At 49.9% G+C, this 12,985-nt stretch overlaps 1 protein-coding gene across 5 annotated transcripts in view; it reads left to right on the top strand.

The window, feature by feature from the left end:
* Positions 1-9,519: 9,519 nt before the first annotated feature.
* Positions 9,520-12,985, top strand: part of EYA3 (EYA transcriptional coactivator and phosphatase 3) — an 84,968-nt gene continuing 81,502 nt past the window's right edge. For 2 of the 5 annotated variants that reach the window (XM_040979695.1, XM_040979692.1), the window contains exon 1: positions 9,533-9,627. The gene's annotated coding sequence lies outside the window, so the exon portion shown is untranslated. Of the gene's footprint in view, positions 9,628-12,985 lie in introns of all 5 variants that reach the window. The other 3 variants (XM_040979697.1, XM_040979699.1, XM_040979698.1) reach the window with 3 other exon arrangements.

Here is a 12,985-nt window from a genome sequence, read left to right as displayed (position 1 = left end):
CCAGGCCATTAATAGGGAGCTGGATGTTAAGTGGAGCAGCTGGGACATAATCCAGCACCCACATGGAATTCCAGCGCATGCAAAGTGAGAACTTTGGTCACTCGGTTGCCACGCTGGATCCAGTCTCCAACTTTGATGACAGGAACCCAACCATCACCTGGTGCCTCCCAAGATGTGTGCTCGCAGGAAGGTGTAGCAGAAGCTGGGCACCAGGAATACACTCCAAGATGTCCCAAGCGACACCTTAGTCACTGCATTACACACCTGTCCCCTCACAGTCTCTCAAAGACAACGGCACACTTGCCTTTGGTTTTTGTCTGCTGCCTTGAGTAATGAATTATTCATTCACTCAGCAAACACAAGAAACCTTGTGGCAGGGGCCACGGGACTCCGAGAGCTGAGCAAAATGGAGTCTGTGTGTTCAAGCAACTGAGAACAAGTGGCAGGGACAGGCCAGCAACAGGCCACAAGAGCAAGGAGGGATAACTAGTGGTAGCTTCTGACATGGCACATCCACCAGCCCCCACCCCTGGCACTGTATCCTCATGCAATTCCAGGGTATGGGCTAGGAAAAGCTGACAGATGCTCCTCAGTGATCAGGTTACAGAGGACTGTGACTCAGGGGATGGACCAGCACTCCCTTGTCCTCTCATGTGCTCGCTGTGAAGAAGCCAGCAGCCACACCCACTGGATGGAGAGATCCATGTGGTCCAGGGAGATGAGATCCTGCCAGACATCACATGAGCTAAGGAGCAGAAAGATCTTCTCCAGCAAAGCCTCATATTGACTGACCAGAGAGAGTGTGAGATTGTCAGCGTGTAGTCTTTTAAGCTGATCCATTCTGGAGAAATGTGTTCCCTAGCAATAGTCTGCCAACACACAGGTGGAGCTGCCCAGATAAGCAGCATGTGCAGCCGGTGCACCACGAAAGGAAGGCCTGAGAACACCGCAGTAAGGAAGGGTCATGCCTGCCTGCTAAGCCTCTGGAGAAGACAGCAGGCTTGCCTTGTTTGCTATAGGCTGGGAAGGCCTTAAGATATGAGAGGAAAGACAGAGTTTCCACGCAGGGTTCGAGACTAATCAGACCCTGAGACTGCTACTCAAACCAGAGCCTCCAGCTCATTCATCAGAGGTAAATTCACTGAAGCCAACCGAGCTGAAACTCCAGCGCCGGGCTGTGTGGGAACCCTTCCATCAGCCAGCAAGGGTCCTGGCAACTTAGGCCTTCCAGTCTGTATTTTTCAGTCTCCTGGCTTGGTGGACTCGCCAAGCCCTGCTGGCCTTCTTGGGCTCCGCCTCTGAGTGGCCTCTCAGCAGCCCCCATTTGCTAACGTCAACAGTCGGCGCTCCGCCATGGTGTTCTTCAGAGGCCCCTTGCTGGAACTCTTTCATCATCTTCCGCGGCTGTGTTTGAAACCTCACCCTTCCTCCTAGATGCAATGGTTGCCAGAGCGGGACTGCTTTTCCACACAGCAGGGCTGGCTCCTGGCCAAATGGCATCTGAGCAGGGCCACTTTAGGATGGGCAGAGTCCCCTGGGGCTGTTCTCTCTTGCCTTGTGTCTGCTCCACGCCTTCCCTGCCCAACTTGAGCATGACTAAGGTTCAGAGAACTAAAGGAGGACGTGAGCAGGGAGCGGGCTGAAGGGGCAACAGAAGGGCAGTCTGGGCTGTTTCCAGAGAGGTGGAGCCTCTTTTAAGATGAGGTTGGCAGGACTTCAAGGCAGAGACGGGCTGCTAGTGGGAACAGAAGGGACATTTTCCGCTCTGGGCCAGCAGCGTGGGACCTTGGGACTCTCATGGACTTTTGGATCTATCTCTCCCAGTTTAGAATGAGACTATCCATTTCACAGCCAAGGAAACTAAGTGTCCGAGATGCACAACAGCAAGCCTGGTGAGCGCCAGGTCAGGCCCAGCTCACTTGAGATCTCAGGCCCTGGCCTGCCCAGTCCCTTCCATTTTTCACTGGTTCTCCCAGGTTCCAGGTGCAAATTCATGGACACGGCAGCCTGGAAATCCACCTGCAAGTAAGTTGAATCCACGGAAAAGTGAAACAGGACAAAGGATTGCCTCTTAGAGACTCATGCATCGAAGTGCTGGGGGTCCTCTCAGGATCAGGTTCAACAACAAGATCTAGACCCCAAATCAGAGGATGAGGGTTGGGATTTGGACTGGGCAATGGCATGAGGCTAACAAGGGACAGAGTGAGAACAGCAGCTACTCAGAGTCACAGGCTCCAGGCCCTGGACTGGACTGGAATGGACACTCTCTATTGCTTGGCACATTTTGTCGTCATGGCTGTTCTTCTACATGGGGAGGATTCTGATTTTCATTCTCATGTTTCAACTGAGGAGCCTGGAGGTGAAGAATCTTTCACCCAGAAGCAGTGTTGAAGGCAGGACTTGAACTTGGATCTACCTGACTGTCAGGACCTGGCCTGATTTAACCATTAGGGTGTACTACATGAAAGAGAATGGAAGTGAGAGAACTCTAGTTCCTGCGGAGGAAGATAATTTGGAGAAGCAGAGGTTCACCATGTGCACGTGGTGAGCTGTCTCTGGGCGGCCAGTGCACCATTTGGTGCCAGGCTCTGCCTGCTAGCCGCCCGGCCAGGGAGCTCTCAGGTTTTGGTTCTTTGAATTCCTGCTTAGGTAGCTCCAGGTTGAACCCACTGTGCTTCTACGATGTGAATCAATCCTAAAGATTCCCAACGACAGAGTAACTTTTCCTCTGAAGAACTTATAATTACTTAACAATGCTGAGCACCGAACACCAGTCCATGCATAAGCTAAGGCTTGGGGCTTGTCAAGCAGGATATCCTATTACCTGACATGATGATGGATCAGCAGAGGGGTCACATTAGGCAGGGCCATTACATTAACTAGCATTCGAGAACCATAACTGGGGGTAGATTCTGTGGGGGATGTGTGGCCCGAACCCTGTGGAAATTCTAGCCTCACTGGTTAGCTCAAGAGTTGGGGTGGTGATGGACTAAGCTAGGTGTGACCAAGGAGCTTGCTATCAATCACAGGTAAAGAAACCCACAACAGTCTGGACTGGTCAAGGCAGCAGCACCTGAATGTGCATCCTGAATAGGGTGTGGAGTGGGCCAGGCTGCAACGTTCACCAGCTCATACAAGGCCAAATGGAAGGCCAGACTGTGCCGGGCACTGGCCTAAAACCCAATGGCATGTATGAGAACTGGGTCTGGGAGTGGGTCAAGTGGAAGAACTTGGGAAACTCCCTTGGCGAGTCATAGCTCCCGCTGGTGAACATGTGGTCCAGACCTGGGGGTCTGACAAGCTGGGCAAAGTAGCTCGAACAGCTGGGCAATGTGTCAATTGGTAATGGAATAGGATATACTGGGCAGGACTGAGCAAACCTTAGCCCACAAGCAAAACTAGAGACCAGGAAGGAGCACAGGTCATGCTGAGCTAAGCTCTTGCACCTACTGGTCTGCGTGTGTCAGGAACGCTAAGCCACAGTGTCTAAGGCAGAGGTCAGGACAGATGAGGGGCTGAGCCAGGCTGAGTCAGAGCAACCACTAGCATGCACACGATCTAGAGCTGGGAACAGGCCTGGTTGGGGAGCTAAGGGGACAACATTAGCTGGGTTGAGGTTCCCACCAAGAGGTGCGTGGCCTGGAATGGGGGCTGCAGTCTGAACAGGAAACAGTTGTAGTCTCCCTTGGCACACATGTGGACTGGGATTGGATGCACCGAGCCAGGCCAGACTCCAACATCGTGTGGTGTGGTGTCCTGGAGGACCAGGGTAGATGTGGGACAGACTAGGCTAGGTCTCAACCTCTACTGAACCATAAGTGAGTCATATGTGGGTATGGACAAGCCATGGCTGGGCTGAAACATCCAACAGCAAGAACCAGATTGGGTAAAAGGTCAGTCAGGAAAAGCCACTGTTCCTGCTAAAACAGGAGGTGAACTGAGTAGGGCTGGCTCATGGACCCCCTGTTATGCGCAAGATCTGGCATTGGGAGAGGTTCTGATGGAGGAGCCTGGGCAACTCCTCTGGCAGGATACAGACCCTGCTGGTAAGCGCAAGAAGCATGCAAGGAAACAGCCCAGAACAGGCCATGGACAGTTTCCCACTGGCATACATTTGGCATGGGTTGGGGTCAGGGGCAGACCAGGCTGAATCAGTTCACATCATCCACTGGCGAAACCAAGTACCAGAACAGAGTGTGGGTTGGGCCAGGTTCAGTCGTGACAAAAACCAGTGCACATTACGGAAGGCCAAGGTGAAGTTACCTATACCGGATGTGAGTGCAGCATGTGTGAGAACCAGGAAGGGAGGGGGCAGAGCTGGCAGGGGAAATAGGGGGGGCTTCCCTTGCCTGATAGCTACTCCCTCTAGAGAGCATGGGTTGGAATGGGGGCACACCAGACTAAGCAGGGCTACAACACCTGTGGGCCTCATGTGGGCTAAATCAGGGAAAAGCCAGGCTGGGCTGATTGTTCCCACTGGTGCAAACCAAAATTAGAGTGGGTGAGGGTTGTTTGGGCTTAGCTGCAGCATCAGCTGGCAAAAGCTGGCACTGGGGGCTAATTCTGTCAAGTTAAATCACAGAACCACCTGGAGAGTGCATAATCTGGGAGTGGGAGTGGCCTGGGAGGGATATAGTGGGCTCTTTCCTCTTCGGTTACCACTTCCATGGGAGGGCACAAAAACTAGGAGAGGGGCTGGGGTGGCTATACAGAAAGGCACTCAACAACATCCGTAAGGGCTGGATAGTGGAGATGGTTAGATGGAACTAAGCTTCAATGCCCATTGACATGTACGAGAGCCGAACGGGATGTGGGACAGACTAGGCTAGTCTGCTACACATACTGGCAAACCAGGGTGGGGGCAGGCCTGGTAGGGGTTATTGTGGGTCACTCTGACTGGGCTGCAGCTCCCACTGGTTTATGTGAGTGCCGAGTATGTGCTTGGCAGAACCAGGCTGGGCTGCAACACCCATTGGTTCCAGTGGAAGTCAGGACTGAAAACAGAACCAGCCCAGCAGTTGCAACCACCAGCTGATTGGGGCGATGGACTGTGGTGGGCCCTGTACTTGCTAGTACATACAAGAATCTGGTCTGGAAACACCTCAGACAAAGTTTCTTTGGATATCTCCCCAATTGAACTGCTGGACTCAGAACCCTAACCATGAAAAGACAGGATAGAATAAGTCCATCAACCACCTCAGCTATATGTTGGCAGTGAAAAACTGGGAAAATGGAGACTCTAAGATGGACTATTTCAATTAGTGGGTTCTTCAATGACCTCATCGTGCTTGGAGTGACGAGATTGGCAGCAATTCATAGCTGGTGAACTATCAAAACCACTTGAGCAAGTATCTCAGAGCATGCCCCACATCCAGGACATGGGGTGGCTGGGAAACTGGGTGGGGCTTCTCCCTCAATATCCCCCTTTACCTCAGATACATGAAGGAAACAATATGGAAATAATAGTCTTACCCACTTTCCTGTAGCCCTTGAAGCTTTTTACCCTAATTAACAATGTAAAGATCGTCAAAAATATAATAAAAAGTTTTAAAATAATTTAAAATCTAATTAGAGTACAAATCCCCAGATCATGGCATTCTTAGGGAAAATACAGTCATCACTAACCTCCAGCTGACCTCAGTCTGGCCCAGCTCATGCTCTGGGGTTGGGCTGCAGTTAGGATGGGTATGGCTCAGCTGACAAGCGATCCCCACAGGAGAGGGTTGCAGGAACTCCAAGAGACATTAGAGGAGGTAGAAACGGGTTCAATGCTTAATCGAGTGAAGACTCCAGGTATTCCCCCTGGCATGGTGGCTCCACAGGCTAATCCTCTGTTCCGTGGCGCTGGCATTTCCCATGGGTCGTTTTCTGGCTTCTGATCTAGCTTGTGGACTGGGAAAGCAGCAGAGGATGGTCCATGTTCTTGGGTCCCTGCACCTGCAAGGGAAATCTGGAGGAGGCCTCCTGGCTTCAGATCAGTTCAGCTCTGGCTGCTGCAGCCACTTGGAGAGTGAATCAGTGGATGGAAGACCTTATCTCAGTGAAATAACTGTTAGGGACTATTTGCTTTGTCACCAAGTGTCCACCATGTGCCAGATGGCCATCATGCCTTGGGGTCTGGACTTTGGCAGTGGACAGGCCAGACTTCCTGTGGAGCTCACTTTCCAAGCATAGACCATAAACAGATCGTTTCAAATAGTGGTAGGAACAGGAAGAAATGATAGTTTGGGGAAGAGAGTGAGGGAGCTACATTAAATTGGAGGTCATGGGAGGTGCTTGCAGAAGGAGCCAGTCATCGAAAGGTTAGAGAATGAGACCAAGGAGGTAGCAAGTGTTTAGGCCTTCAAGTAGAAAAGTTGGTTTGTCGAAGAACCTTGAGCAGCAGTTTGCCTGGATTAGGTAGGAATCTGTTCCATGCAGTAGCTTGCTTTAGCCCTTTGGGACCATCACATTAGTTACTCAGGGGCTCCCTCTGGTGGAGCTTGTATGGTGTCAGACCCAGCCAAAGCACATGAGCAATTTACCCTGCATTTCACATTTATTCAGAGTCTACATTGTGCCAGGCTCTGTTCTGGTACTGAGATATACCCATGCACAGAGAAGACTAATGACCATGTTTCCATGGAGCTCGTATTCTGGAGAGGTTGTGGAGAGAGCCCCTAAAACAAATTGACAAGAAACTCGCTGGTAGGAATCTGCGGTAGGAAGCCCAATGAGAATTATAAATGCTTCAGTCAGGGAAGGTCTTGTTGAAAACACTATATTTGAATAAAGATGCAAAGGCACCACTGGGGTGAATGATGCAGGAATCTGGTGGGGAGCCTAGGCAGCAGAGTCAGCAGGTGTTGGTTTGGGGAGGAGCCCAGACAGGGTACTTTAAGTGGAAGGGTGAGGGGGGGCAGGACAGGAGGGTAGAGCTGTTGTGAGGGTGTTGAATTTTGAGGGTCTTGTGGCCCAAAGTGGGGGTTTCGATTTTCGTTGCTTTTGTGTGACCATGTCGCAGAGGCAAGCACAGACACAGTCACAGACCTTACCATGGCTCATGCCAAGACTGACAATAAACAATCAGATCAGATTTGAGTTGCAATTTTTGAAGCTTTATTTACTTATTTTAAGATCTATTTATCTATTTATTTATCTGTTTGAAACCCAGGGCGATCTTCCATCCACTGGTTTACTCACTAGATGGCTGCAACAGCCAGGCGTAGGCAAAGCCAGAGCCAAGAGCTTCATTTGGGTCTCACACATAGGTGGCAGGAGCCCAAGCACTTGAGCCATCTTCTGTTGCCTTCCCAGGCACATTAGCAGGAAGCTGAATTGGAAGTAGAGGAGCCCGGACTCAAACTAGTACCCGTACGGGATGCCAGCACCACAGGTAGTAACTTAACTCACTGTGCTACAGTGCCAGCCCCTATTTATTTATTTTTAAGATTTGTCTATTTTTACTGGAAAAGTAGAGTTACAGAGAGAAGGAGAGACAGAGAGTAATATTTGCTAGTTCACTTCCCAAATGGCCACAATGGCTGGGCTCAGCCTACCTGAAGTCAGAAGCCAGGAACTTCTTGGTCTCCCATGTGTTTGCAGGGGTCCAAGGACTTGGGCCACCTTATTATTATTATTATTATATTTTTGATGATCTTTACATAGTTAATTAGGGTAAAAAGGTTCAAGGGCTACAGGAAAGTGGGTAAGACTATTATTTCCATATTGTTTCCTTCATGTATCTGAGGTAAAGGGGGATATTGAGGGAGAAGCCCCACCCAATTCCCAGCCACCCCATGTCCCGGATGTGGGGCATGCTCTGAGATACTTGCTCAAGTGGTTTTGAAAGTTCACCAGCTATGAATTGCTGCCAATCTCATCACTCCAAGCACGATGAGGTCATTGAAGAATCCACTGATTGACATAGTCCATCTTAGAGTCTCCGTTTTTTGGGCCACCTTTTGATGTTTTCCCAGTTGAGCAGGGAACTGGATGAAAAGTGGAGCAGCCAGGACCCGAACCAGTACCATGTGGAATGTTGATGTTATTTTTTAAAGAAATCTTTTTTAAATTTTTAAATTTTATGATTTTTAAATAAATCTTAAACATTTTTAAAAATAAATCTTTAAAAAATATCACAGAGAGGAATACACAGAGATGTTGCAGAACTTGTAAGATGAGTCCTTCCGTCCTTCTGTCCTGGTGTCAATGGCATTTTATAAGATTAGGATCAATGGAGAGAGCAAAAGTTTTTGTTTGTTTATTGGAAAGTCAGATGTACAGAGAGGAAGAGAGACAGAGAGAAAGATCTTTCAATCGTCGATTCATTCCCCAAGCAACAGCAGCTGGAGCTCTGCTTATCTGAAGCCAGGAACCAGAACCTCTTTTGGGTCTTCCATGCAGGTGCAGGGTCCAAAGCTTTGGGCCATCCTTGACTGCTTTCCCAGGCCACAAGCAGGGAGCTGGATTGAAGTCGAGCTGCTGGGACATGAATCAGTGCCCATATGAGATCCCAGCATTTGCAAGGGGAGGATTAGCCAATTGAGCCATTGTGCTAGGCCCAGTTGCGATTACTTAGTAACTTGTGTCAGAGATATTCAATTACAGTCAACAAATGTGAGAAGTAAAAGCATTTTAAAGATATAACAAGATGTTGATTGGCTGCATAGTGGTCTTTTTCTGTATAGTGTGTTATTTTTGCTACTAACAAGTTATCCTTAATATATATATAGGCAATTGATATTTTAGTTTTTGCTGTTTTTTGAAAAAATGAAGTGACTGAGAAGGACAAACTGAACTTTAAATCTGCCGGTTTACTACCAAAAAACCACTACAGCAGGTGCTGGAAGTCAGGGACTCCATCAGAGTCCGCAAGGCAGCACCTGAGGCAGGTACCAGCGTCATCACCTGCTGCCTTCCTGTGCGCCTCAGCAGGAAGCTGGATCAGAAACAGAAGGAGGGATTCCATCCCAGGTCCTCCAGTACCGGGTCAAGCCATGGCCCAACCCGCTGTGCCATGTCAGCTTAAGACACAGAAATCTCTTCCATCTGCTGATGGCTCCTCCAGTTCCTGTAACAGCTGAAGCCAGAAGCCTGGAGCGCAACATGGGTCCCTCACCTGGCAGGGACTCAGGCATAAACTAAGTGAGGAGATAAAAAGATCACTGATAACTTCCCATGCATTTCTCCTCCCAGATTTTCTAAATCTGAAAGCAACTTTTGTTCCTGTTCCGTTCAGGAAAACAAGGATTAACCGCATTCTAGAGCTTCATGGAGGCTCTTTTTGAGGAAGGACTAACACACCTCTAACATGCACAGCCCATGGCTCTCCGTGCAGCAGCAAGATTTAGCAGCACCGAGCGTCGGGTGACGGCAAGGCGCTGGGCGGGGCTTTCGCCGACGGGCGGGGCTTTCGCTGACGGGCGGGGCCTAGGCGGGTCCCCGCCCCTCGGAGTCCGGCACATGCGCCTGGAGGGTTCTGCTGGAAAGAGGTACGGATTGTGAGGTGACCCTGGCCGCTTACTTCCGGTTCCTAGGGATGCGCATCCGGGTCGCGCGAGCGCCGCGGCTTCCTCCGCTGGCTGGGTTGTGCTGCGAGTCCGGAGCGGTCCCCATGTCTAGCTGCGGGTCTTGTGGAGCCTTGGGGTGAGTCTCGGCAGCCGCCGCCGGGGTCTGGGCCCGGTTGGTCGAGGACAGCCCGGAGAGGCCGGCGTCGGCAGATCCGCCTGCGTCCCTGTGGGCCGCGGGGGTCTCTCCGCCCTGTCCCTTGTCCCCTCCGCCCGGGCCCGCCCGCTGGCCTCCCTGCTTCCACCTGTCCTTCTCCGCAGCCTTCTGAGCGCCTCCTTCACCCCGCCGCCTCTCCGTGGCCTTTCCCGCGGCACCTCTCCGGCTCCCGTGTCCGAGCGTCCTTGCGCCCATCGCCCTCCACACGGGGCTCCCTCTGGGCTGCTCGGACCTCGGCACCCCCGGTCCCTCCCGGCTTCTCTCTGCGCCTCTCAGGTGCCACCTGAGCACCTCGTCTGGGGAGGAGTGTCCTGCCAGAGGGGACCTTGACCTGAAGCCCCGGTCTGAAAGCGCTGGCTTTGACTTGGTTCTGGCAGCTTGTGTCCTTCGGGGGGGACCCTTCCCGCCAAGGTCGGGGGCCTGTGTCCTCAGCCGCTGGCGGCAGGTGTCTTGGTCACTGACAGATCAGTGTGCCCCGAGGATGGCTGCGCGCAGCTGAGGCCGGACAGTGCGGGCGTTGGAGGACAGTTGTTGGGTGGACGGCAAGAATTTGTGGGGAGAAATTTATTTATTTATTAGCCTTGGATGTTTGAGCTTGTTGTCCAAAAAAAAAAAAAAAATGCTTACTGTATTGTTACTGAGACATTTTCTGCGAAAGAGCTCATCCTAGTCATTTCAGAGTAATTTCCTAAAGTTGAGCTCAACCTGCAGGTGTGTGTCCTTAGTCTTGTAAGTTTTTGCACGAGTTTTCTGGTTTTCTTCTTTTTGTTGTTTTTTTACACACTAGATTTACTATAGCCGTTTTTTTTTCCTTTATTGTTGATGTCTTAGTTTTAAAACTATTTTGCCTCGTTTTAGATTTAGTACGTGTTCCTTAAATTCCTCCGGAGGTTTAAAAGCGTCGATCGCAGGTGGGGTTGGGTTCAGTCAGGCTCAGTGTCTGGGTCCCAGGGTTTCTGATGTAAAGTACCAGTTGAGACCCTCGTTGATTTTTGGGATGCCAATGTTTGTGATGTGGTCTAGCGTTAGAGGGCCAAGGTTTGCTGGGTGATTCGTTTCTATAATCATGAATTATGCCTCCAAATTGAGTCCTTCCACTGTGAAAGGCTCACATCTTGTCACATCTGCTTCTGTTCGGACTGTTACGGAAAAGTGTCTCTCATGATGACACATTCCGGTATATGGCGTAGACCTCGTTGCGTTGCAAAATTGGGCTGCTCCCTTCACCTATTTTTAGCCAAGGATTTTGGCGCTTGGCCATGTGAGTCCTGGATGCCACAGGGTGAGACCCTTTGGGTTGGCTCTCAGGGCTTGGGCTGCTGCGAGAAGGCCCCTTGCAAGTTTCTTTTCCTTACCTCCGCCCCAGCAGCTGCACTGGCAACTCTGAACTTGGGTTCATTCTGGCCGATCATTTCCCATTCTCTAAAAAACAAATGCCCCGGCTTGCGGCCAGCTGCCTTGCCTCTGAGGTTTGGTGCACCGGAGAAGCCAGGAGAGCTTCCTGGCTGGACCTGTGTGCAGACTGATGCAGCGCTGCCTGGTAACCTTCCTTGTTGTGTTTCTTGAGCTTGCTCTGTCTGAACTCGTGGCTGCGTCAGGCTGAAGCCGGGAGCCAGAAGCTTTGTTCCAGGCTTCCCACGTGGGTGCAAGGAGCTCGAGTTCTTGGGCCATCTTCCACTGCCTCCCCAGACACATTAACAGGGAGAGGAATTGGAAGTTGAGCAGCTGGGAATTGAACCAGCATTCATTTGGGATGCTGACGCTGCAGGTGGCAGCTCTGCTGACCAGAGCACAGTGTTTGCTCTGGATACTTTTAAGGCTGAGAGAGGAATCCATTTTCTGTAGAACTTTTTGCTTTAGTTTGGTAAAGTTTTAGCTTAATAACCCTGAAGGCTTAATTTTAAGTGTGCGTTTGCATGTTTTATACCTACAAAAGGTTTCTTGCTTTAGTTTGGTTTGACTAATTTTGATTTTTTTTTTTTTTTGTAATTTTACCTATTACTATTCTTTGTCTTACATATTTTAATTTTTATCCTTGAATCCTGTAATGTGTTGTAGGTCAGATGTAGCTTAAAAGATTGAAGAAACACCCAACACCTCCCGCATGTTTTTCCCTTTGTTTCTAACCAGGATCTTGGTTTTGGTCATCGCTTGAGTGACTGCATGGCTTCATTCTCTTGTTTTGATTACAAATAAGAGACTCATGTGCTTCTTTTTTGGTACTTCTTGGTCAAAAAGAACTCTGTGTTCTGCATGTAACATCAGGATATTTTAGCCCACATGATTTGAATGGAAGAAGAATAATTAAAAATAGAAATGCTGTGAATAAAAATATTTTTAAAAAGATTTATTTTTATTATTTTTTATTGGAAAGGCAGATATACAGAGAGGAGAGACAGAGAGGAAGACCTTCCGTCTGATGATTCACTCCCCAAGTGAGCGCAACGGCCCATGCTATGCCGATCCGAAGCCAGGAGCCTCTTCCGGGTCTCCCATGCGGGTGCAGGGTCCCAAAGCTTTGGGCCGTCCTCAACCGCTTTCCCGGGCCGCAGGCAGGGAGCTGGAAGGGAAGCGGGGCCGCCGGGACCAGAACCGGCGCCCATATGGGATCCCAGGCGTGCAAGGCGAGGACCCTAACCACTTGCACCATTGCGCCGGGCCCTGTGAATAAAAATATTAAGAATAGCTTATTCTTGCATTGCATTCATATAGTTACTTTATATTGAAAGGTCGAACTGTTACATCTATAGTAAGGTGGGAAATAAGCGGACTTTGTATCTTCTCATTAACTTGTGAATGCAAGAGCATATTCTGTTGCAGAATATGTGATTCAGCTGTAACTGCCCTATTCGTGGTGATGTACTTTATTGTCAGATATATAGCAAGTCATGAGACACATCATCTCCTTCCAGAGAGACACAGGCAGACAAAACTCTCCTGTCCACTGGCTCATCACCCAAGTGGCCCAACAGCTGAAACTGGGCCAGGTCTCCCACGTGGGTGGCATGGACCCAAGTACTGTCATCTGCTGCTGCCCGGGTGCACTTCATCAGGAAGCTGGATTGGGGCACACAGCCAGGACTGAACCCAGACACTCTGACGGAGGCTGCTGGCCTTGCAAACTGCCTCTCAGTCGGGGTACATTTATTTGATACCATCAAGTCCTAGGGTGGTTAATTATTAGATGTAGAAATAATTGAAATATTTTCCTGTCATTTATAGTAAGTTTAAAAACACACATAACATATGGGCCTTATCTGATTTATCTTTTAGTTTTTCT

The sequence above is a fragment of the Ochotona curzoniae genome, unplaced genomic scaffold, assembly GCF_017591425.1.
Source record: "Ochotona curzoniae isolate NIBS_2020 unplaced genomic scaffold, NIBS_Ocur_1.0 contig_3255, whole genome shotgun sequence".
NCBI classification, from domain to species: domain Eukaryota; kingdom Metazoa; phylum Chordata; class Mammalia; order Lagomorpha; family Ochotonidae; genus Ochotona; species Ochotona curzoniae.
Note: the sequence above shows the minus strand (reverse complement) of the source record. Positions and strands in the feature narration are given on the sequence as shown.